We start from the raw sequence: 22,788 nt of genomic DNA on the forward strand, positions 1-22,788 counted from the left end.
TATCACAGCAGTCATCCTACTGCAAAGCGGATAACTGAGGCCTTGACAACTATGTTGGTGTTAGACGTGCGTCCGGTATCCGCCGTTAGTTCACAGGGAACTAGACAATTTATTGAGGCAGTGTGCCCCCGTTACCAAATACCATCTAGGTTCCACTTCTCTAGGCAGGCGATACCGAGAATGTACACGGACGTCAGAAAAAGACTCACCAGTGTCCTAAAAAATGCAGTTGTACCCAATGTCCACTTAACCACGGACATGTGGACAAGTGGAGCAGGGCAGGGTCAGGACTATATGACTGTGACAGCCCACTGGGTAGATGTATGGACTCCCGCCGCAAGAACAGCAGCGGCGGCACCAGTAGCAGCATCTCGCAAACGCCAACTCTTTCCTAGGCAGGCTACGCTTTGTATCACCGCTTTCCAGAATACGCACACAGCTGAAAACCTCTTACGGCAACTGAGGAAGATCATCGCGGAATGGCTTACCCCAATTGGACTCTCCTGTGGATTTGTGGCATCGGACAACGCCAGCAATATTGTGTGTGCATTAAATATGGGCAAATTCCAGCACGTCCCATGTTTTGCACATACCTTGAATTTGGTGGTGCAGAATTTTTAAAAAAACGACAGGGGCGTGCAAGAGATGCTGTCGGTGGCCAGAAGAATTGCGGGACACTTTCGGCGTACAGGCACCACGTACAGAAGACTGGAGCACCACCAAAAACTACTGAACCTGCCCTGCCATCATCTGTAGCAAGAAGTGGTAACGAGGTGGAATTCAACCCTCTATATGCTTCAGAGGTTGGAGGAGCAGCAAAAGGCCATTCAAGCCTATACAATTGAGCACGATATAGTAGGTGGAATGCACCTGTCTCAAGCGCAGTGGAGAATGATTTCAACGTTGTGCAAGGTTCTGATGCCCTTTGAACTTGCCACACGTGAAGTCAGTTCAGACACTGCCAGCCTGAGTCAGGTCATTCCCCTCATCAGGCTTTTGCAGAAGAAGCTGGAGACATTGAAGGAGGAGCTAACACGGAGCGATTCCGCTAGGCATGTGGGACTTGTGGATGGAGCCCTTAATTCGCTTAACAAGGATTCACGGGTGGTCAATCTGTTGAAATCAGAGCACTACATTTTGGCCACCGTGCTCGATCCTAGATTTAAAGCCTACCTTGGATCTCTCTTTCCGGCAGACACAAGTCTGCTGGGGTTGAAAGACCTGCTGGTGACAAAATTGTCAAGTCAAGCGGAACGCGACCTGTCAACATCTCCTCCTTCACATTCTCCCGCAACTGGGGGTGCGAGGAAAAGGCTCAGAATTCCGAGCCCACCCGCTGGCGGTGATGCAGGGCAGTCTGGAGCGACTGCTGATGCTGACATCTGGTCCGGACTGAAGGACCTGACAACGATTACGGACATGTCGTCTACTGTCACTGCATATGATTCTCTCAACATTGATAGAATGGTGGAGGATTATATGAGTGACCGCATCCAAGTAGGCACGTCACACAGTCCGTACTTATACTGGCAGGAAAAAGAGGCAATTTGGAGGCCCTTGCACAAACTGGCTTTATTCTACCTAAGTTGCCCTCCCACAAGTGTGTACTCCGAAAGAGTGTTTAGTGCCGCCGCTCACCTTGTCAGCAATCGGCGTACGAGGTTACATCCAGAAAATGTGGAGAAGATGATGTTCATTAAAATGAATTATAATCAATTCCTCCGCGGAGACATTGACCAGCAGCAATTGCCTCCACAAAGTACACAGGGAGCTGAGATGGTGGATTCCAGTGGGGACGAATTGATAATCTGTGAGGAGGGGGATGTACACGGTGATATATCGGAGGGTGATGATGAGGTGGACATCTTGCCTCTGTAGAGCCAGTTTGTGCAAGGAGAGATTAATTGCTTCTTTTTTGGGGGGGTCCAAACCAACCCGTCATATCAGTCACAGTCGTGTGGCAGACCCTGTCACTGAAATGATGGGTTGGTTAAAGTGTGCATGTCCTGTTTTGTTTATACAACATAAGGGTGGGTGGGAGGGCCCAAGGACAATTCCATCTTGCACCTCTTTTTTCTTTTCTTTTTCTTTGCATCATGTGCTGATTGGGGAGGGTTTTTTGGAAGGGACATCCTGCGTGACACTGCAGTGCCACTCCTAAATGGGCCCGGTGTTTGTGTCGGCCACTAGGGTCGCTAATCTTACTCACACAGTCAGCTACCTCATTGCGCCTCTTTTTTTCTTTGCGTCATGTGCTGTTTGGGGAGGGTTTTTTGGAAGGGACATCCTGCGTGACACTGCAGTGCCACTCCTAGATGGGCCCGGTGTTTGTGTCGGCCACTAGGGTCGCTAATCTTACTCACACAGCTACCTCATTGCGCCTCTTTTTTTCTTTGCGTCATGTGCTGTTTGGGGAGGGTTTTTTGGAAGGGACATCCTGCGTGACACTGCAGTGCCACTCCTAGATGGGCCCGGTGTTTGTGTCGGCCACTAGGGTCGCTAATCTTACTCACACAGCTACCTCATTGCGCCTCTTTTTTTCTTTGCGTCATGTGCTGTTTGGGGAGGGTTTTTTGGAAGGGCCATCCTGCGTGACACTGCAGTGCCACTCCTAGATGGGCCCGGTGTTTGTGTCGGCCACTAGGGTCGCTAATCTTACTCACACAGCTACCTCATTGCGCCTCTTTTTTTCTTTGCGTCATGTGCTGTTTGGGGAGGGTTTTTTGGAAGGGACATCCTGCGTGACACTGCAGTGCCACTCCTAGATGGGCCCGGTGTTTGTGTCGGCCACTAGGGTCGCTTATCTTACTCACACAGCGACCTCGGTGCAAATTTTAGGACTAAAAATAATATTGTGAGGTGTGAGGTATTCAGAATAGACTGAAAATGAGTGTAAATTATGGTTTTTGAGGTTAATAATACTTTGGGATCAAAATGACCCCCAAATTCTATGATTTAAGCTGTTTTTTAGTGTTTTTTTAAAAAAACACCCGAATCCAAAACACACCCGAATCCGACAAAAAAAATTCGGTGAGGTTTTGCCAAAACGCGTTCGAACCCAAAACACGGCCGCGGAACCGAACCCAAAACCAAAACACAAAACCCGAAAAATTTCAGGCGCTCATCTCTACTCTGCACATGTTATATCTGCCCCCCTGCAGTGCACATGGTTTTGCCCATTAGAGAAAGATTTAGCTTTTGCGATCAACCCTGAATTAGGCCCCATGTTCTGAATTGGTGGCTTAAATTGTGCAGCTTGTATTAAACATTTGAGGTTTGTTTGAGGAGTGCTATGCAGCTGATTTGAGTGTCTCTGGTTAGGAATACTTCAAGACTGAGCCATCTACAGCTTGACACAGGACTGGCACCGGTGTTTCTGGATGCTGCAGGGACAGCAGACCTAGAGCTGAGCACCGGACTGCAATGGGTGTTTCTGGTCGCTGTTAGGACAGCGGACTGGGAGTTAGACACTGGGCTGTACCAGTGGTTCTGGACTCTGCTGGCACAGCGGACTGGGTGCTGGACACCGGGCCGGTACTGGTGGTTCTGAATGCAGCAGTTGCAGTGAACTTGGAGCTAGACAATGGGCTGGTGCTAGTGGTTCTGAGTGCTGCTGGTACAATGGCTTAGAGAAGCACACCAGGCTGGTATTGGTGGTTCTGGATGCTGCTGGTACAGCGGGCTTAGAGCTGGACACTGACCTGGTAGTGGTGATTCTGGATGTTGCTGATACAGCGGGCATAGAGCTAGACACCGGCCTGGTATCAGTGGTTCTGGACGTTGCTGGTACAGCAGGCTTAGTGCTGGACACCGGACTGGAACAAATGTTTCTGCAAACTGAAATGGTTTTCTTAGAGGAGTAATCACTAACAGTATGCTGGGTAGCACAGGACCTCTTCTTATACTCTAGGCATTGAGAAATGTTGTTCTGGCGATTAACCAGTGCAGTAACTGAGCCTTTTATCCCCCTTTCCGAGTGCTGATTGACCTGGGGACTAGGAAGAGGAATGTCATTGGTGTGGCAGCGGTCAGCTGACTTATTGCAACATGGCGATGCACATGGATCCGAGCTGACGGGAATAATTCCACGTGGGACGCCGGAGCCTTCAGAGGAGACTGACTGCAGGTGCGGGTGAACTGCTGCGGCAGAGAGCATCCACGATGGATCAGCTGGGGGGAAACAATGGGCATCCGACTTCCGGGAAGTGCAGGTGTCTGATTCTGCGGTCTTTAAGTTGCTGTCTGACACCTTTGAAGTTCTTACAAATTCACACACATGCAAATACAGTAATGAAATAACATTTTCATGATACTGGCTCATAGCTTACTGAATACCCCAATCTTCATCAATTGCCCCATTATACAGAGAAAGCGAGTGACTCGAAATGGGCACAATTTACAGCATACTTGCCTACCTGACCCTCTCCATGAGGGAGAAAATGCTCTGTTCCTGGACTTTCCTGGTAATGTATGATTGCCATCACCTGTGGTGAGCTAGTTGATTAATAAGAAAGGTGTTTCACCACAGGTGATGGCAATCATACATTACCAGGAAAGTCCAGGAACAGAGCATTTTCTCCCTCATGGAGAGGGTCAGGTAGGCAAGTATGATTTACAGCTCAAGGCTACACTCAATGGTTTATAATCAGATGCAAAAGGTGATACATAGTAGTCCGGGACGTGCGGTGAGGTGAATTTCTCAGGAGGCACTGGTTATTACCAGAGTCAGATTTACACACAATATGTAGTGCTCTATTGCTTGTATGTTTATATGTTTCTGGGGGGGTAAGAAAGTACTGCTTGGATATGGCTGTAGGGGTAATGGTAACGTCATATCTAAATTCCCATTCTGTATATTGTCTATAATGTAGCATACTGCGTTAATGTGTATGTATATTTAACTATTGATGCACTATATATATATATATATATATATATATATATATAGCCACTTGCTCGCTTAGAATGGTGGGGCTAGGCTTGGGACAATGAGACAGTGGGGACACCCGGGCACGAGGGGACTGGAGAGCCGAGCCACCTCCAGCCGCCCGTCGCGCCAGGCAAGAGGGATTGCATGCCGGAAGGTAAGTGGGGGTGAGAAGAGCGGCAGTTGGTGGCGCAGCTGAGAGACGAACGGCAGAGCGGTGATCACAAGACGGCCCCAGGAGGATTACCGGATGATCTGGGGGAGTGTATCGGCGTAGCTCCCTTTCACCAGCCCTGAGAGAGCTGCGGTGAGCAGAGCAGAAGCGGGGCGACGTGTCCCATTCTGAAGTAGCGCTGAAGTCCGCCCCAGGAGCACATTGCCGAGCAGGTGGGCAGTACGCACCGGGACCGCATAGAGTGAGGAGGGAGGTGCCACCAGTGATATCCCCAGCGATCCTCCTGAGCCGCGGGTGAGAGGAAGCAGCCTTAACACGTCTGAGGGGCAGCTGTCCAGGCCACTCCCCGAGTTAGGAGGAGGAGTCGAGGGAGAGTTAATTCACCTCTCAGGCTGGCTGGTGAATGAGTAAGTGCTTAACGCTGCCCAACTCCATGCAGGAATAACAGTTAGCTGAGCCCAGTGTTGGAAGCTTGACTGCGCTAGAGACCGTCAGGACGTAAGCAATTACAGCCAAGGACACTTAACCACTGTAGGTGCATAGATTATAATCTGCTGTCCACCCTATGGGTCCCATTGTGTGCAGGGGAGATAACAGTCTGTAGCCCCAATAAGCAATTGCAATCAGATGAGGAGTACCCGAAACAGTGGGATACTAATAGATAGGCATAATTGAACAATCTGCGAGGAAAGAGTATAATCCCTACACTGAGACTAATAATTAAAGATGTTGGGAGGGGAGTGAGAAGCCGTGACCCCATGTGAGGTTGTATAAACTTGAATACGTTAACAGACGATAGTTAAGGATCCTGTCCCTGCTATAGCGCTCACTAGTGGTACACACAAATTTCTACGGTGAGGAAGACAGATAGACCCAATTTGGTCAGGGTGGTACACAGGAAGACCACGCCCTAATAGCCATAAAGTCCGATTGAATAGGGCCGGGGCCATCGTTTGCATAACCGAAGTCTAGCTAAGTGGAAAGAGATATCTTCAATAAGAGTAGGGACTCAGAGTAAGACTTACATATAAAAGACTAACGCTACTGAGCATCAGTGAGGGAGCCCCTGCTCGCTTATCTGTCCCCTCCAATTGAGTACCCTTTAAGAAGGCCAGGTAGCAGAAGGAAAGAGGAGTTAACAAAGGCCAGATTGACAGGGAAAGCAACGTTAATAGCTGTGAACCCATTACGCTCCTAAGATAACTTTCAGCTAGGAGAGAGGACTGCCTAAACTAAAGTGTACAGAAAGAACGGAGAGTGTGACCTTCAGGAGATGTGTACACTAATAGTGCTATATTCGAGAGAGTTTATCACAATTACATATTTGCGGATACTTTCCTAAAAGAATCTTAATGAACAGCTGTGTGCACACTACAAACTGCGGGTCCAACTAACTGAGTATATATTTTTCATATATGAGTACCCGGGTCACTCTTGGTCTTTTTGGGTATTTACCAACAGCTTTTTGTATTGCTGTTACTGTCTGTTACTGTTGCATTACTGTCTGTATAGGCGGAGTATATTGTTAGTATATGTTATGTTGTGATTACAATTAATATAATCAATTGTATTGTTGACCCTTAATTGTATTGTTGACCCCTTGTATTGTTGACCCTTATTGTATTGTTGACCCAAATATTAACTCTAGGAATACTTACTGGTGGCGTTGTCTCCACGTCGGAGGAAGAACCTGCAACAAAGTAGTAGAAGGTATAAAAGGTAACGCAGTGATTTGAAGCCTATTACTCCTATCACCATACTATAACAACATTCACTCTAAATGTAAAGGGTGTGCTAGTTTAACGAGAGTGGTATTCAGGGTGGGAACTGCCCCTCCACACTCGCAAATGGCATTCCTGAGCTAGATGGGGAAATCTAATAATATCCCAAATAGCTTAGGTGCAGGCACTGTGCGGTGATACTTGGTACCCCTGGGTGAAAGGAGGGGTTAAAAATATATGAGTCAAATGGTGCATGTGGGCATTATACACAGATGCAGAGGTATAAACTAGAGATGAGCGCCTGAAATTTTTCGGGTTTTGTGTTTTGGTTTTGGGTTCGGTTCCGCGGCCGTGTTTTGGGTTCGAACGCGTTTTGGCAAAACCTCACCGAATTATTTTTGTCGGATTCGGGTGTGTTTTGGATTCGGGTGTTTTTTTCCAAAAACACTAAAAAACAGCTTAAATCATAGAATTTGGGGGTCATTTTGATCCCAAAGTATTATTAACCTCAAAAACCATAATTTACACTCATTTTCAGTCTATTCTGAATACCTCACACCTCACAATATTATTTTTAGTCCTAAAATTTGCACCGAGGTCGCTGTGTGAGTAAGATAAGCGACCCTAGTGGCCGACACAAACACCGGGCCCATCTAGGAGTGGCACTGCAGTGTCACGCAGGATGTCCCTTCCAAAAAACCCTCCCCAAACAGCACATGACGCAAAGAAAAAAAGAGGCGCAATGAGGTAGCTGTGTGAGTAAGATTAGCGACCCTAGTGGCCGACACAAACACTGGGCCCATCTAGGAGTGGCACTGCAGTGTCACGCAGGATGGCCCTTCCAAAAAACCCTCCCCAAACAGCACATGACGCAAAGAAAAAAAGAGGCGCAATGAGGTAGCTGACTGTGTGAGTAAGATTAGCGACCCTAGTGGCCGACACAAACACCGGGCCCATCTAGGAGTGGCACTGCAGTATGTATGTATAAAGAAAGAAAAAAAAACCACGGTTAGGTGGTATATACAATTATGGACGGGCTGCCGAGTGCCGACACAGAGGTAGCCACAGCCGTGAACTACCGCACTGTACTGTGTCTGCTGCTAATATATAGACTGGTTGATAAAGAGATAGTATACTCGTAACTAGTATGTATGTATAAAGAAAGAAAAAAAAACCACGGTTAGGTCACTGGTATATACAATTATGGACGGGCTGCCGAGTGCCGACACAGAGGTAGCCACAGCCGTGAACTACCGCACTGTACACTGGTTGATAAAGAGATAGTAGTATACTCGTAACAACTAGTATGACGACGGTATAAAGAATGAAAAAAAAACCACGGTTAGGTGGTATATAATACAATTATGGTTGGACGGACTGCCTGCCGAGTGCCGACACAGAGGTAGCCACAGCCGTGAACTACCGCACTGTACACTGGTTGATAAAGAGATAGTAGTATACTCGTAACAACTAGTATGACGACGGTATAAAGAATTTAAAAAAAAACCACGGTTAGGTGGTATATAATACAATTATGGTTGGACGGACTGCCTGCCGAGTGCCGACACAGAGGTAGCCACAGCCGTGAACTACCGCACTGTACACTGGTTGATAAAGAGATAGTAGTATACTCGTAACAACTAGTATGACACTATGACGGTATAAAGAATGAAAAAAAAACCACGGTTAGGTGGTATATATTATAATACAATTATGGATGGACGGACTGCCTGCCGACTGCCGACACAGAGGTAGCCACAGCCGTGAACTACCGCACTGTACACTGGTTGATAAAGAGATAGTAGTATACTCGTAACAACTAGTATGACACTATGACGGTATAAAGAATGAAAAAAAAAACCACGGTTAGGTGGTATATATTATAATACAATTATGGATGGACGGACTGCCTGCCGACTGCCGACACAGAGGTAGCCACAGCCGTGAACTACCGCACTGTACACTGGTTGATAAAGAGATAGTAGTATACTCGTAACAACTAGTATGACTGACTATGACGGTATAAAGAATGAAAAAAAAACCACGGTTAGGTGGTATATATTATAATAATACAATTATGGATGGACGGACTGCCTGCCGAGTTCCGACACAGAGGTAGCCACAGCCGTGAACTACCGCACTGTACACTGGTTGATAAAGAGATAGTAGTATACTCGTAACAACTAGTATGACTATGACGACGGTATAAAGAAAGAAAAAAAAATACCACGGTTAGGTGGTATATAATTATACAATTATGGATGGACGGACTGCCTGCCGAGTGCCGACTGCCGACACAGAGGTAGCCACAGCCGTGAACTACCGCACTGTACTGTGTCTGCTGCTAATATAGACTGGTTGATAAAGAGATAGTATACAACAATATACTACTATACTGGTGGTCAGGCACTGGTCACCACTAGTCACACTGGCAGTGGCACTCCTGCAGCAAAAGTGTGCACTGTTTAATTTTAAATTAATATAATATTATGTACTCCTGGCTCCTGCTATAACAACCTGCAGTGCTCCCCAGTCTCCCCCACAATTATTATAAGCTTTTATACATTGATGTGCAGCACACTGGGCTGAGCTGAGTGCACACAGACTGAGTCACACTGTGTGACTGCTGTGTATCGTTTTTTTCAGGCAGAGAACGGATATAGCAGAGAACGGATATATTAAATAAAAGTTAACTTAACAACAACTGCACTGGTCACTGTGGTAAACTCTGTCTGCACAATCTCTCTCTCTCTCTCTCTCTTCTAATCTATTCTAATGGAGAGGACGCCAGCCACGTCCTCTCCCTATCAATCTCAATGCACGTGTGAAAATGGCGGCGACGCGCGGCTCCTTATATAGAATCCGAGTCTCACGAGAATCCGACAGCGTCATGATGACGTTCGGGCGCGCTCGGGTTAACCGAGCAAGGCGGGAAGATCCGAGTCGCTCGGACCCGTGAAAAAAAAAGTGAAGTTCGTGCGGGTTCGGATTCAAAGAAACCGAACCCGCTCATCTCTAGTATAAACTCCTGGAAAATTGGTGGGTTTTGATCAGAGATGGGTGGAAAAGATACACAGGTGAGTCACTGCCTCACCTGCCACAGACTTTTTACTCCAGAGATTTGACTATAAAATGATTAGAATAACACAAAGAAGATATTTTTAACAGATTCTTTGTATTTTTCATATACTTTATACAGTAAAAATTCTAGCACAGACGTTAGTGTTACAGGAAAGGCTCTGCCTCACCTGCCTCACCCCACCGCACGTCACTGATAGTAGTCACGTGAAAGAGTTACAGTACTTTACATATAGGGATACAACTGATTATCCCTGTGCCCCCTTAATAATTGTTGTACAAACTTATTACCAGAATCCACTTCCAGGGGAACACAAAAATACTTATTCTATTATTGTAATTGCTATGCTTTTCTTTCAGTTTATCATTTATGATGGAAACTAACATTAATTAGAGTTTGGAATTTCCCATTATTCCTTTTGTTCTATAATATAAATGAAGGCCTTCACTTCTCAGTTCAAATGTTTAAACAAATGAAGTTTGCGCATAACTTTGCAGGCTATGGACCTTATTCAGCTTCACTTGTGGTTTTGTTAATTTAACAAAACTGTAACTGCTAACACTCACATGCTGGGGGCCAACCAGCACAGGGCAAGGCTGCGCAGCATGCCAGTCGCCGCCAGCGATGTGATTGCAATGCTGACCCAGAAAAATAAGGGTAGCCCCCTGCCTGAGCTGCCTGGCTGTGAAGGCAATCGGACCCCGCCATGTGACGTCATGTGGCTGCCCCAAAAATGGGCCGAACCCGCCCCCGTTACCACGACATGCCCCCGCAATGCCATGTCCCTGCCCCCAACCGCCCTTTGCCTGTCAATCAGGCAGTGGCGTTTGCTCTTGCAGAACGGGCCCTGCTCGTGTGCACTGGGTCAAAACACTGCAAAATGCGATCGATCGCTGATGTGATCAGTACTGAATAAGGCCCAATAGTTAGATCAATTGTTGCTATATACTCATTAACCACAAGGTGGCAGAAAACACCTATTATGTTATATACTATAATGGAATCTTAAATCCTAAAGCATTTGCTGATAAATCTTTTCTTCTTTGATGTTACCTGAAGCCAGGAGCACTTGATCTTCTTAACAAGTGAAAAGAGGACCAACAGTGCTGCTCATTTTATTGGGAGATATAAAACCAGGATCACGTTACTACCAGAAACTAAAGTCTGCTCAAGGCTTTGATGATCCTGTGGTCATCAACCTTGGTTATTGCTGAAGGCCAGCGATGTCCCTGTCTGTTGCTGCCTGCCATCATCTTTAAATGTCAATGAGAAACTTCAAGTGTATTTCCACAACTGTAAAATATATCACATAATAATAAGATAAAGTAAAGCCCACACTGCGTTTCTCAGAAGCTCAAAGGCAGATCTTTCTGATATCAGGTGAGTAGAGAACTTATATCTAGTCATATATATTATATTGCTGAAACAGCACTGTTCTAAGAAATTAATCAGATGTTCTTCATTCTTTTTTTCTTGCAACCTGTATGCAATGCAGTAAGTTATCTTCAGACTGTGTAACAGGGTTGTTTAAAAGAATAAGGCACATAGGGGGTCATTCCGAGTTGATCGCTAGCTGCTTTCATTCGCTGTGCAGCGATCAGGCAAAAATCGGCACTTCTGCGCAATGAACGATGTAGTTTCACACAAGGTCTAATGAAGCTTTTCAGTCGCACTACTGGCCGCAGAGTGATTGACAGGAAGAGGGTGTTTCTGGGTGTCAAATGACCGTTTTCAGGGAGTGTTCGAAAAAACGCAGGCGTGCCAGGAAAAACGCAGGTGTGGCTGGGCGAACGCAGGGCGTGTTCGGGACGTCAAAACAGGAACTGAATAGTCTGAAGTGATCGCAAGCGCTGAGTAGGTCTGAAGCTACTCTGAAACTGCACAAAATTATTTTGTAGCCGCTCTGCGATCCTTTCTTTCGCACTTCTGCTAAGCTAAAATACACTCCCAGTGGTAGGCGGCATAGCGTTTGCACGGCTGCTAAAAACTGCTAGCGAGCAAACAACTCTGAATGATCACCATTGGGCCTAATTGAGAGTTGATCGCAGCAGCAATTTGTTAGCAGTTGGGCAAAACCACGTGCAGTGCAGGGGGGGGCAGATATAACATGTGCAGAGAGAGTTAGATTTGGGTGGGGTGTGTTCCAAGTGAAATCTAAATTGCAGTGTAAAAATAAAGCAGCCAGTATTTACCCTGCACAGAAACAAAACAACCCACCCAAATTTAACTCTCTCTGCACGTTACATCTGCCCCACCTGCAGTGCACATGGGGGGTCATTCCGAGTTGTTCGCTCTGTAAATTTCTTTGCATCGCAGCGATTTTCTGCTTAGTGCGCATGCGCAATGTCCGCACTGCGACTGCACCAAGTAAATTTGCTATGCAGTTAGGATTTTTACTCACGGCTTTTTCATCGTTCTGGCGATCGTAATGTGATTGACAGGAAATGGGTGTTACTGGGCGGAAACAGGCCGTTTTATGGGCGTGTGGGAAAAAACGCTACCGTTTCCGGAAAAAACGCAGGAGTGGCCAGAGAAACGGAGGAGTGTCTGGGTGAACGCTGGGTGTGTTTGTGACGTCAAACCAGGAACGACAAGCACTGAACTGATCGCAGATGCCGAGTAAGGTTGAAGTTACTCAGAAACTGCTACGAGGTGTGTAATCGCAATATTGCGAATACATCGTTCGCAATTTTAAGATGCTAAGATTCACTCCCAGTAGGCGGCGGCTTGGCATGAGCAAATCTGCTAAAATCCACTTGCGAGCGAACAACTCGGAATGACCCCCATGGTTTTGCTCAACTGCTAACAAATTCGCTGCTGCAATCAACTCTGAATTACTCCCTTTGACCTTCTAGCACTCTGGCCAGGACAGGAAACTTCCCCTGCCCTCACTCTCTTCTCTCTCCATCAATTAGTACAACAGTTCCCTACTGCCCCACCTCACATCACCTCTGCAAACATCCCCACCCATCTTTCTGGCACCCCAACATATCTTCCAATGCCTTGCACTAGGTTCCTCCTTATGTACAGTGTAGTGGGAGCTATGCTGCCCCCTTCCTCATCAGCCCCAGACACACCACCCTCAGCATAGTCCTGCATAGATAGTTGTTTAGGGGCATATCTACCATTATTATTATTGGACCTGATAATTATAATTCTTATCACTGCATATTACAGTAATAAGAAATTAAGGGGTCTATGTACTAAGAGTTAGGGGACTATGTAATAAGCCTTGGAGAGAGATAAAGTGGACGGAGATAATGTACCAGTCAATCAGCTGCTACAGTTAGTAGCTGATTGCTTGGTACTTTGGGTCTAATTCAGACCTGATCACACCTCTGTGAATTTGCAGAGGTTTGCGATCGGATAGTTGCTGCCCAGCCAGAATAAAAATCTGTCCCATCTATGTCTGCGTACTCCGAGCGAAAAGCTTTGCAAATGCCGGCCAACTGCAAATCCGCTCGCAACTCATTCACCATCACATTATTTTTCCAGTCTGTGCAGTCTGTGCGTAGCCCAGGACTTACTCCTACAGTGCGAAAAAGGCTGATCGGGGCCGGAGCCGACGTCACACACCCTCACCTAAAAACACTTGGAAACGCTTGCATTTTTCCTGACACTCCCAGAAAACGACCAGTTACCACCCTCAAACAGCCTCTTCCTGTCAATCAATCTGCGTGCGCCTAGCGATAAGAAAAAACGCAGGATTTTTCCGCAGTTTGATCCGTACGCATGCACAGTCGTTCAATAATCATCCGATTTGCGATTTTGCACAACAGCGATCAGGTCTGAATTAGGCCCTTTATCTCCTTCCACTTTATCTCTCTCCAAGGCTTAGTACACAGACCCCCAAGTGTCATGGCAATGTATCAAAATTCACATGCAGGTACAGGTGAGAATACAGATGTGGGGTGGAAGGAAGCAGGAGTTATCAATGTTCTTACTTCTTCCTTCAGTGCAACTCTCAACTCAGACCACGATACGGCAGAGAGGCAAGGATTGTTCCCACAGACGCTGACATAATGGCAGACAGAATGTATACAAAGGTTATTTGCATATACTAATAATGGCACCATATGATGACTGGAATGGGTCAGTTTGACTTAAACTAATCAATTCTATAAATAGTTCACACATGACCTTCCATACAAGTTTCAGTATGCACATAGGGCGTGATGCCTAGTTATACACTGTGCCTGTGTTTTCGCAATTGGGTGGTTATTATTAAACTGTGCATGTGCCACTGTAACAAAGGAAATGTGCAGCGATTGATTTGTGATTGTGCTCAGAGTGAGGATTCAATTATAGGTGGTTAAAAGGAGGCAGCCATTTTGTGTAAGGTAACGGTAAATGGCAGTAAAAATGCGAGCATGTCGGCAGACTTTGGGCCCTGCGTACCAGCCGCTGACTGCGATCCTGTATGCAAGAAATGGTGTCTCAGTTTCAGTGGCCATTCTTAATGACCCCAGACTCACTCAGGTGGTCGATGTTTGCCTGATCTGCATCGATGCTGCAAATGTTTCAGCAGTTGCAGGCAACTGCGAGAGCTCCGGTGGGTGTCTCTTTACAAATCCCAGTGGCTGCAACATTAACATATTTTCTGTCATCCTCTGAGTCAAAAATCAGATCTGCGGGAGCATCAGCGCGCTACTGTAAAATAAATCAAGCCGTATATCACTTAAATTATGAATTATCTGGTTCTGCAGACTCAATCTAAAATAAAAAATTTCCTACAGAATTCATGGGCTGGGGCTGCGTTACCGGCGGCCGGGATCCCGGCGGTCATCATTCCAACGCCTTGATCCAAGGCGCAGAATGTTCGCCACATATTCTATTCCCACTCTATGAGTGTCGTGGACACCCACGAGTGGGAATAGTCACTTCTAGTCGGCATGCCAACTGTCAGTATTTTGAGTGGGCGGGATGCAGGGGGAGGTTATGTGACCGTCGGTCACATGACTACATCCCGACATCCCGAATTCATTAACATTTACTATAATACCAGGAGTCCCAGAACACGTTTGAATTCTTGTGTGTACATGTTGGGGTCGGTAATTGAATGCATGCGCAAAATAGTTTTACTTGAATAGTATTGTTGCACCCACATTTAATAATTAGGCCTCCTTCCCCTATTTACTTACTATATATATTTATTTTGATTTTTTTTTTTTATAACAATGCCATATTATGCAATGAGGATATGGTATGGCTATTTTTATGCCATTGAGTCTGCTCTATATAAATGTGTTGTATGTATTTAAAAATATATGTACTGTAGTAAATTAGAATATTGTGATTTAGAGTCAAATTTACCACCATCCGCATCTGAGGATGTGATGTGATGTTATAAAATGGACCCAATCTGCAATGCGATAATTGATTACATTGCATGGATGTATCAGTTATCGCATGCAGGGACAGAGCTTGTCGGAAATCTCTGTTCCTGCGATGCCACTCCGCAGACAAATTTTTCATAAAAAATACCCTAAGCATGTGCTGCACATGCGCCACCACCAACATAGTCGCAGATGCTGGGCAAGCCCCCATCTTGACGACCCCGCACTGCGACCCCCCGACTTCTGACCATACGTACCAGAGACAGGGATTGGTGATCAGTCTTCGGAACTCCCTGCTGTTGTGACCTTCAGTGCTGTAAAGTGAGCTGCCACACAGTGATTAGATTGTGTGTCCATCGATACACAGCGCTAATCACACTGCCAGCTCCCCAGAAAGCCCTCTGATAGCGTAATTATTACAGGGCTCACTGTTGTATTTTTTTACAGTTGTTGTTTTTAATAAATTCGTCCTGATTGCATTTCCTATTATAAGTATGGGAAATGCAATCTTTGTCACAAAAAAAAAATTACAATTAAAGTGTTTGGAGCAGTTTTTCACGAAACATACATTCAGGTGATACTAAAATAATGTGAAAAGCTGTGAAAAGTAAACTATAGTTAAGCGGGTTCGGTTCTCTGAGAACCAAACCCCCCGAACTTCATGTCCCGAGCCCGGAACCGAGCCCTGCTTGGGACTTCCCACCAGACTCGGAAACCAAAACGAGGCAAAACGTTATAATCCCGCTGTCGGATTCTTGCGGGTTTTGGATTACATATAAGGAGCCATGCATCACCGCCATTTTCATTCCAGTCCTGGAGAGTGTAGCAAGAGGATGTGTCTCTCTCCTTAGTGTCTGTCTGTGCTGAAAAGTGCTGTTGCGACCTGCTCTGTCTTATGTGTCATCCCAGTGCTGTCTTGTGCTGCATCAGTTCAGTAGTGGTGTCTTGTGCTGCATCAGTCAAGTCAAAGTGGTGATGTCCTCTGCTTCCATATGTCCAGTGCTGCTGTATAAGTCCAGTCCAGTGGTGCTGTGTTGTGCTGCATCAGTCCAGTGGTGGTGTCTTGTGCTGCATCAGTCCAGTCACAGTGGTGGTGTCCTCTGCTGCCATATGTCCAGTGCTGCTGTATAAGTCCACTCCATTGCAGTGGTGCTGTGTTGTCCTGCATCTGTCCAGTGGTGGTGTCCCTGTGCTGCCATAAGTCCAGTGGTGCTGCCGTATAAGTCCAGGGGTACTGCCGTATAAGTCCAGTGGTACTGCCATATATGTCAAGTCCAGTGGTGCTGCCTTATAAGTCCAGGCGTACTGCCGTATAAATCCAGTGCAGTGGTACTGCCACATAATTCCAGTGGTACTGTTGTATAAGTCCAATGATACTGCTATATAAGTGCAGTGGTACTGCCATATAAGTCCAGTGGTACTGCCGTATAAATCCAGTGATACTGCTATATAAGTGCAGTGGTACTGCCATATAAGTCCAGTGGTGCTGCCACATAAGTCTAGAGGTACTTCCATATAAGTCAAGTTCAGTGGTGCAGCCAAATAAGTCCAGTGGTACTACCGTATAAGTCCATTCCAGTGATACTGCTGTATAAGTCCAGTGGTACTGCCGAATAAGTCCAGTGGTACTGCCGTATAAGTCCAGTGGTACTACCATATAAGTCCAGTCCAGTGGTGCAGCCATATAAGTCCAGTGATACTGCTGTATAAGTCCAGTCCAGTGGTGCTGCCGTATAAGTCCAGTGGTACTGCCGTATAAGTCCAATGATACTGCCATATAAGTTTATTAACAGTTTCTTATATAGCACAACATATTCCGATGCGCTGTACAATTAGAACAACAGTAATAGAACAAAACTGGGTAAAAACAGACAGACAAAGAGGTAGGAAGGCCCTGCTCGAAAGCTTACAATCTATAGGTAAATAGGCATTGATACACAAGGATAGAAGCTACCTATTGCATAATGGTCCACCAGATTGCTAGGTTCTTAATAGGTTGTATGATATGATCACCCCACAATGTTGGTCAAGTGTCAGGAGGGTGTGAGAGTAAAGAAAGAAAAGATGTGATGTTATGTGTAATGTACAGAGAGGATGTAAATAGATAGGGAAGCACTGAAGGTTATGTGGGTGGGTCTGGAATTTGATAGGCTTGTCTGAAGAGGTGAGTTTTCAGGGAAGGTTTAAAGGTTTGGAGACTAGAGGCGAGTCTTATTGTACGTGGGAGGGCATTCCACAGAGTGGGTGAAGCCTGGATGAAGTCCTGTAATTTTGAGTGTGAACAAGTAATGCCTGTGGATGAGAGACACAGATCTTGAGCAGAGAGGAGAGATCGGGTAGGGAGATATTTTGAGATGAGTGAAGAGAAGTGTGTTGGTGCAGTTTGGTTAATAGCCTTGTACAGTATGTCAGCAAAAGTATTTTAGATTTAATACGGTAGAATACTGGTAACCAATGGAGGGACTGACAGAGCGAATCTGCAGACGATGAACGTCTAGCGAGGAAGATTAGCCTCGCAGCTGCATTCAAAATGGATTGTAGTGGTGAGAGCCTATGTTTGGGAAGTCCATTGGTACTGCCGTATAAGTCCAGTGGTAATGCCTTATAAGTCCAGTGGTGCTGCCGTATAAGTACAGTGGTGCTGCCGTATAAGTCCAGTGGTGCTGCCGTATAAGTCCAGTGGTGCTGCCGTATAAGTCCAGTGGTACTGCCGTATAAGTCCAGTGGTACTGCCGTATAAGTCCAGTGGTACTGCTGTATAAGTCCAGTGGTGCTGTCCTGTGCTGTATATTATTTACTCCAAATAAAGGGGTTATTAATATTTAAACCAAATAATTTTTACAGGGTTTACCCTGTGCGGTGTAGGGGTACACTCTCCTGTGCCGCATATTGTTATATAACTCCAGAAAAATAATGGAGGATAAAATAGGGAAAGATGAAGAACCACTTCTTCCTAGTGCTGAAGCTGCTGCCACTAGTCATGACATAGATGATGAAATGCCATCAACGTCGTCTGCCAAGGCTGATGCCCAATGACATAGTAAAGGGCTTGTAAAATCCCAAAAGGCAAAGTTCAGTAAAATGACCCAAAAAATAATTTAAATGGTCTGAGGAGAAACGTAAACTTGCTAATATGCCATTTACAACACGGAGTGGCAAGGAACGGGTATGGCCCTGGCTTATGTTCATGACTAGTGGTTCAGCTTCACATGACGATGGAAGCCCTCATCCTCCCGCTAGAAAAATCATAAGCGTTAAGCTGGCAAAAGCACAGCAAAGAACTGTGCGTTCTAAGATGGTATCACAAATCCCCAAGGAGAGTCAAGGTGTGTCAGCGGATGTGATACCTGACCTTCCCAACACTGGATGGTAAGAGGTGGTTCCTTCCACCATTTGCACACCATCTGCAAGTGCTGGAAGTAGCACCCACAGTCCAGTTCCTGATATTCAAATTGAAGAGGTCACTGTTGAAGTACACCAGGATGAGGATATGGGTGTTGCTGGCGCTGAGGAGGAAGTTGACGATGAGGATTCTGATGGTGATGTGGTTTGTTTAAATCAGGCACCGGGGAAGACACCTGTTGTCCGTGGGATGAATAAGCCCATTGTCATGCCTGGGCAAAATAACAAAAAATTCACCTCTTCAGTGTGGAATTATTTCTCCACAAATCCGGACAACACGTGTCAATCCGTGTGTTGCCTTTGTCAATCTGTAATAAGTAGGGGTAAGGACGTTAACCACCTAGGAACATCCTCCCTTATACATCACCTGCAGTGCATTCATCAGAAGTCATTGTCAAGTTCAGAAACTTTGGGTAAGAGCGTTAGCAGTCCACCGACACCTAAATCCCTTCTTCCTCCTGTACCCAAGCTCCTGCAAACCACACCACCAACTCCCTCAACGTCAATTTCCTCCTCAGTCAGGAATGTCTGTAGTCCTGCAGGCCATGTCACTGGCATGACTGATGAGTCCTCTCCTAACTGGGATTCCGCCGGAGGATCCTTGAGTGGTACGCTTACTGTTGCTGCTGGGAGTCGATCGTCATCCCAGAGGGGAAGTTGGAAGACCACTTGTACTACTTCAACTAAGTAATTAACTGTCCAACAGTCCTTTGCGAGGAACATGAAATATGACAGCAGTCATCCTATTGCAAAGCGGATAACTGAGGCCTTGACAGCTACTGTATGTTGGTGTTAGACATGCATCTGGTGGGTTTGGTGTCATGGGTGCAGTGGGATTTAGACAATTGATGGAGGTAGTGTGTCCCCGGTATCAAATCCAATCTAGATTCCACTTCACTAGGAAAGCGATTCCCGTACTGTACAGGGAAATTAAGAAAAGTGTCCTCAGTGTACTGAAAAATGCAGCTGTACCCAGAGTCCACTTAACCACGGACATGTGGACAAGTGGAGCAGGGCAAACTAAGGACTACATGACTGTGACAGCCCACTTGGTAGATGTATTGCAGCAACAACAGCAGCGGCACCAGTAGCAGCATCTCACAAATTCCAGCTCGTTCCTAGGCAGGCTACGGTGTGTATCACTGGTTTCCATAAGAGGCACACCGCTCACAAACTCTTACGGAAACTGAAGGACATCATCGCACAATGGCTTTCCCCACTTAGACTCTCCTGGGGATTTGTGATATCGGACAACGCCACCAATATTGTGCGCGCATTACATCTGGGCAAATTCCAGCACGTCCCATGTTTTGCACATACAATTAATTTTGGTGGTGCAGAAATGTTGAAAAATGACAGGGGCGTTTAGGAGATGCTGTTGGTGGCCCGAAAATTGCGGGTTACTTTTGGCATTCAGCCACCGCATGCCGAAGACTGGAGCGCCATCAAACACTCCTGAACCTGCCCTGCCATCACCTGAAGCAAGAGGTGGTAACGAGGTGGAATTCAACACTCTATATGCTTCAGAGGATGGAGGAGCAGCAAAAGGCCATTCAAGCCTATACATCCACCTACAATATAGGCAAAGGAGGGGGAATGCACCTGACTCAAGCGCAGTGGAGAATGATTCCCACCTTGTGCAAGGTTCTCCAACCCTTCGAACTTGCCACACATGGGGACAGTGTGAGTGTGTGTTAATTGTGTGTGTGTGTGTGTGTGTGTGTGTGTGTGTGTGTGTGTGTGGGACAGTGTGAGTGTGTGTACATTTTTGCAGTCCAGTGTGTGTGGGGGAAGTGAAAGTATGAGAATGTGTGTGTAGTCTAAGTGGGTGTGTGTGGGGTTTGGGGGTGGCCAGTCTGTGTGTGTGTAATCTACATCGTGTGTGTGTAAGTAAGGGGGTGGGGCAGTCTGTGTGTGTGTGTGGGCGGGATGTACTAAAGGCCATTTACCGAAGAGGGATATGTATTAAACCACGGGCACTGAGATACCCTTCTCACTCACCGTCCAGCTGGGTGGGCGAGCCGGGCAGGTGGAAAGTCAGCATCAGGGGCAGCATGCCGGATATCAGCAGCCGAGGGTGCGGACTGTAAGGCACGTGCGGAGCCCAAAGCCGGAGATCGGCAGCATGTTGACCGGCAACAAGTGGCTTCTGCTTTCGCGTTTAACATTCTGCCGATCTCCGGCTTTGGGCTACGCAGGGTTCGGGGGATGGGTATCCTCTGCCGGTGTACTGCAGCTCCGGAGGTGCAGGCTCCGGAGGCTTTCAGCACTGTTGAATATCCAGCTGCCTCAAGTATGTACAGCCCGCACCCTCGGCTGCTGATATCCGGCATGCTGCTGTCTGTCCCCCCGCCCGGCTCGGCCACACAGCTGTATGGTGAGAAGGGCATCTCAGTTCCCGAGTTTTAACACATATGTCTCAGTTAATGGCCTCTGCGGTAAACGATACTAATGCTTACCGCAGAGGACGGAGCACATCGGATACTGCAGCAGGAGAGAAGAACCCCTTCGGAGCGCAGCAGACCACACTGAAAAGGGTGCATCCCCGGTGCGGTGCTCTGCATACCGGGTGGCGCCGAATATGTGAAGTGTCGGAGGTGGCAGAAGCGCCGCAGCTTGGGGTGAGAAACCGCTGCAGCCCTTCCGCTGCTAAACTCTGCAATTAGTCTATTAAGGGGGTAGGCTCCCCTCAACACAGTGCCCCGCAGGATTAGTTCATTAAGGGGGTAGGATCCCCTCACTCTATAATGTGAATTTTGGCTCATACCATGTGCTGTAACGTGAATTTTGGCTTATACCGTGTGCTATAATGTGAATTTCGTCTCATACCGTGTGGAGTTATGTGAATTTCGGCTCATACCGTGTGGGGTAATGTGAATTTCGGCTCATACCATGTGGGGTAATGTGAATTTCGGCTCATACCGTGTGGGGTAATGTGAATTTCGGCTCATACCGTGTGGGGTAATGTGAATTTCGGCTCATACCGTGTGCTGTAATGTGAATTTCGGGCTCATACCGTGTGCTATAATGTGAATTTCGGCTCATACCATGTGGGGTAATGTGAATTTCGGCTCATACTGTGTGCTATAATGTGAAAGGGGCACCAGTACTAGATAGTATAAGGGGTCCTACTACACTGAAGGACATGCCCGTTTTGAGTGACCACACCCCTTTTCCGGAGCACTATCTACACTCTTTCATTCCGCCTTCAAAAATTCAACCTTGACCACTGCACCTACATCTATTCATACACACCTTGACATCTTTATATACAGTGACACCGGTGGCATCTGCACATACTTTCCTTTTGTATTTTTTTTATTTATTATTTATTTATTTATTTATTTATTTATTTGGGGGGGCATTATTGATCTTGCCCTGGGCTCCAAAAACCCTAGCTACGCCTCTGCACTTGGGTCATTTAGCCTAGACATCCAGCTACCTCATTGCACCTCTTTTTCTTCTTTGCATTATGTGCTCTTTGGGGCCTAGTTTTTAAAACTGCCATCCTGTCTGACACTGCAGTGCCACTCCTAGATGTGCCAGATGTTTGTGCTGCCCACTTCTGTCACTTAGTGTAGTCATCCAGCTAGCTCGGAGCAACCTTTTGGCCTAAACTGGACAAAAACAATATTGTGAGCTGTGACATGTTCAAAATAAACTGAAAAGTGATAAATATCACTGTGATAAAGCACCAGCCAATCGGCTCCTAACTGCCATGTCACAGGCTGTGTTTGAAAAATGACAGCTAGGAGCCGATTGGCTGGTGCTTTATCACAGTGATATTTATCACTATTCAAGCTTAGTACATCTGGCCCAATGAGTGGAAATTAATGTTATTGAGGTTAATAATACTGTAGGAATAAAAACACCCCAAATTGTGATTTTAGCAGATTTTATGATTTAAAAAAAAATTAGAACCAAAATCAAAACACACATTTGCGGTTTTGGGAAAACCAATACAAAACCAAAACACACAGAAAAAAAACTAAACTAAAACCGAAACCTGAAAAATGGCCAGGCGCGCATCTCTATTAAATGGGTTGTACCTGTTAATGAGTGAAGCAGCAAGAAAAAGCTATATAGCCAGCGCCAGGTGTGAAGGCAGGATTTCCAGAAGGGATGTTTCAAAATGCTTTCCATATGAA

General features: G+C 46.2%; 1 long non-coding RNA gene across 2 annotated transcripts in view; it reads left to right on the plus strand.

Moving 5' to 3' along the window:
* The window catches only part of LOC134911192 (uncharacterized), a 75,927-nt gene extending 61,789 nt beyond the window's left edge, over nt 1–14,138 (plus strand). The window contains exons 3-5 of one of the 2 annotated variants that reach the window (XR_010176394.1): nt 6,751–6,821; nt 10,962–11,282; nt 13,859–14,138. This is a non-coding gene — a long non-coding RNA (uncharacterized LOC134911192). The remainder of the gene's footprint in view (nt 1–6,750; nt 6,822–10,961; nt 11,283–13,858) is intronic. The other variant, XR_010176395.1, reaches the window with a different exon arrangement.
* Nucleotides 14,139–22,788: the final 8,650 nt, after the last annotated feature.

Source organism: Pseudophryne corroboree, chromosome 4 (genome assembly GCF_028390025.1).
Source record: "Pseudophryne corroboree isolate aPseCor3 chromosome 4, aPseCor3.hap2, whole genome shotgun sequence".
Taxonomy (NCBI): Eukaryota; Metazoa; Chordata; class Amphibia; order Anura; family Myobatrachidae; genus Pseudophryne; species Pseudophryne corroboree.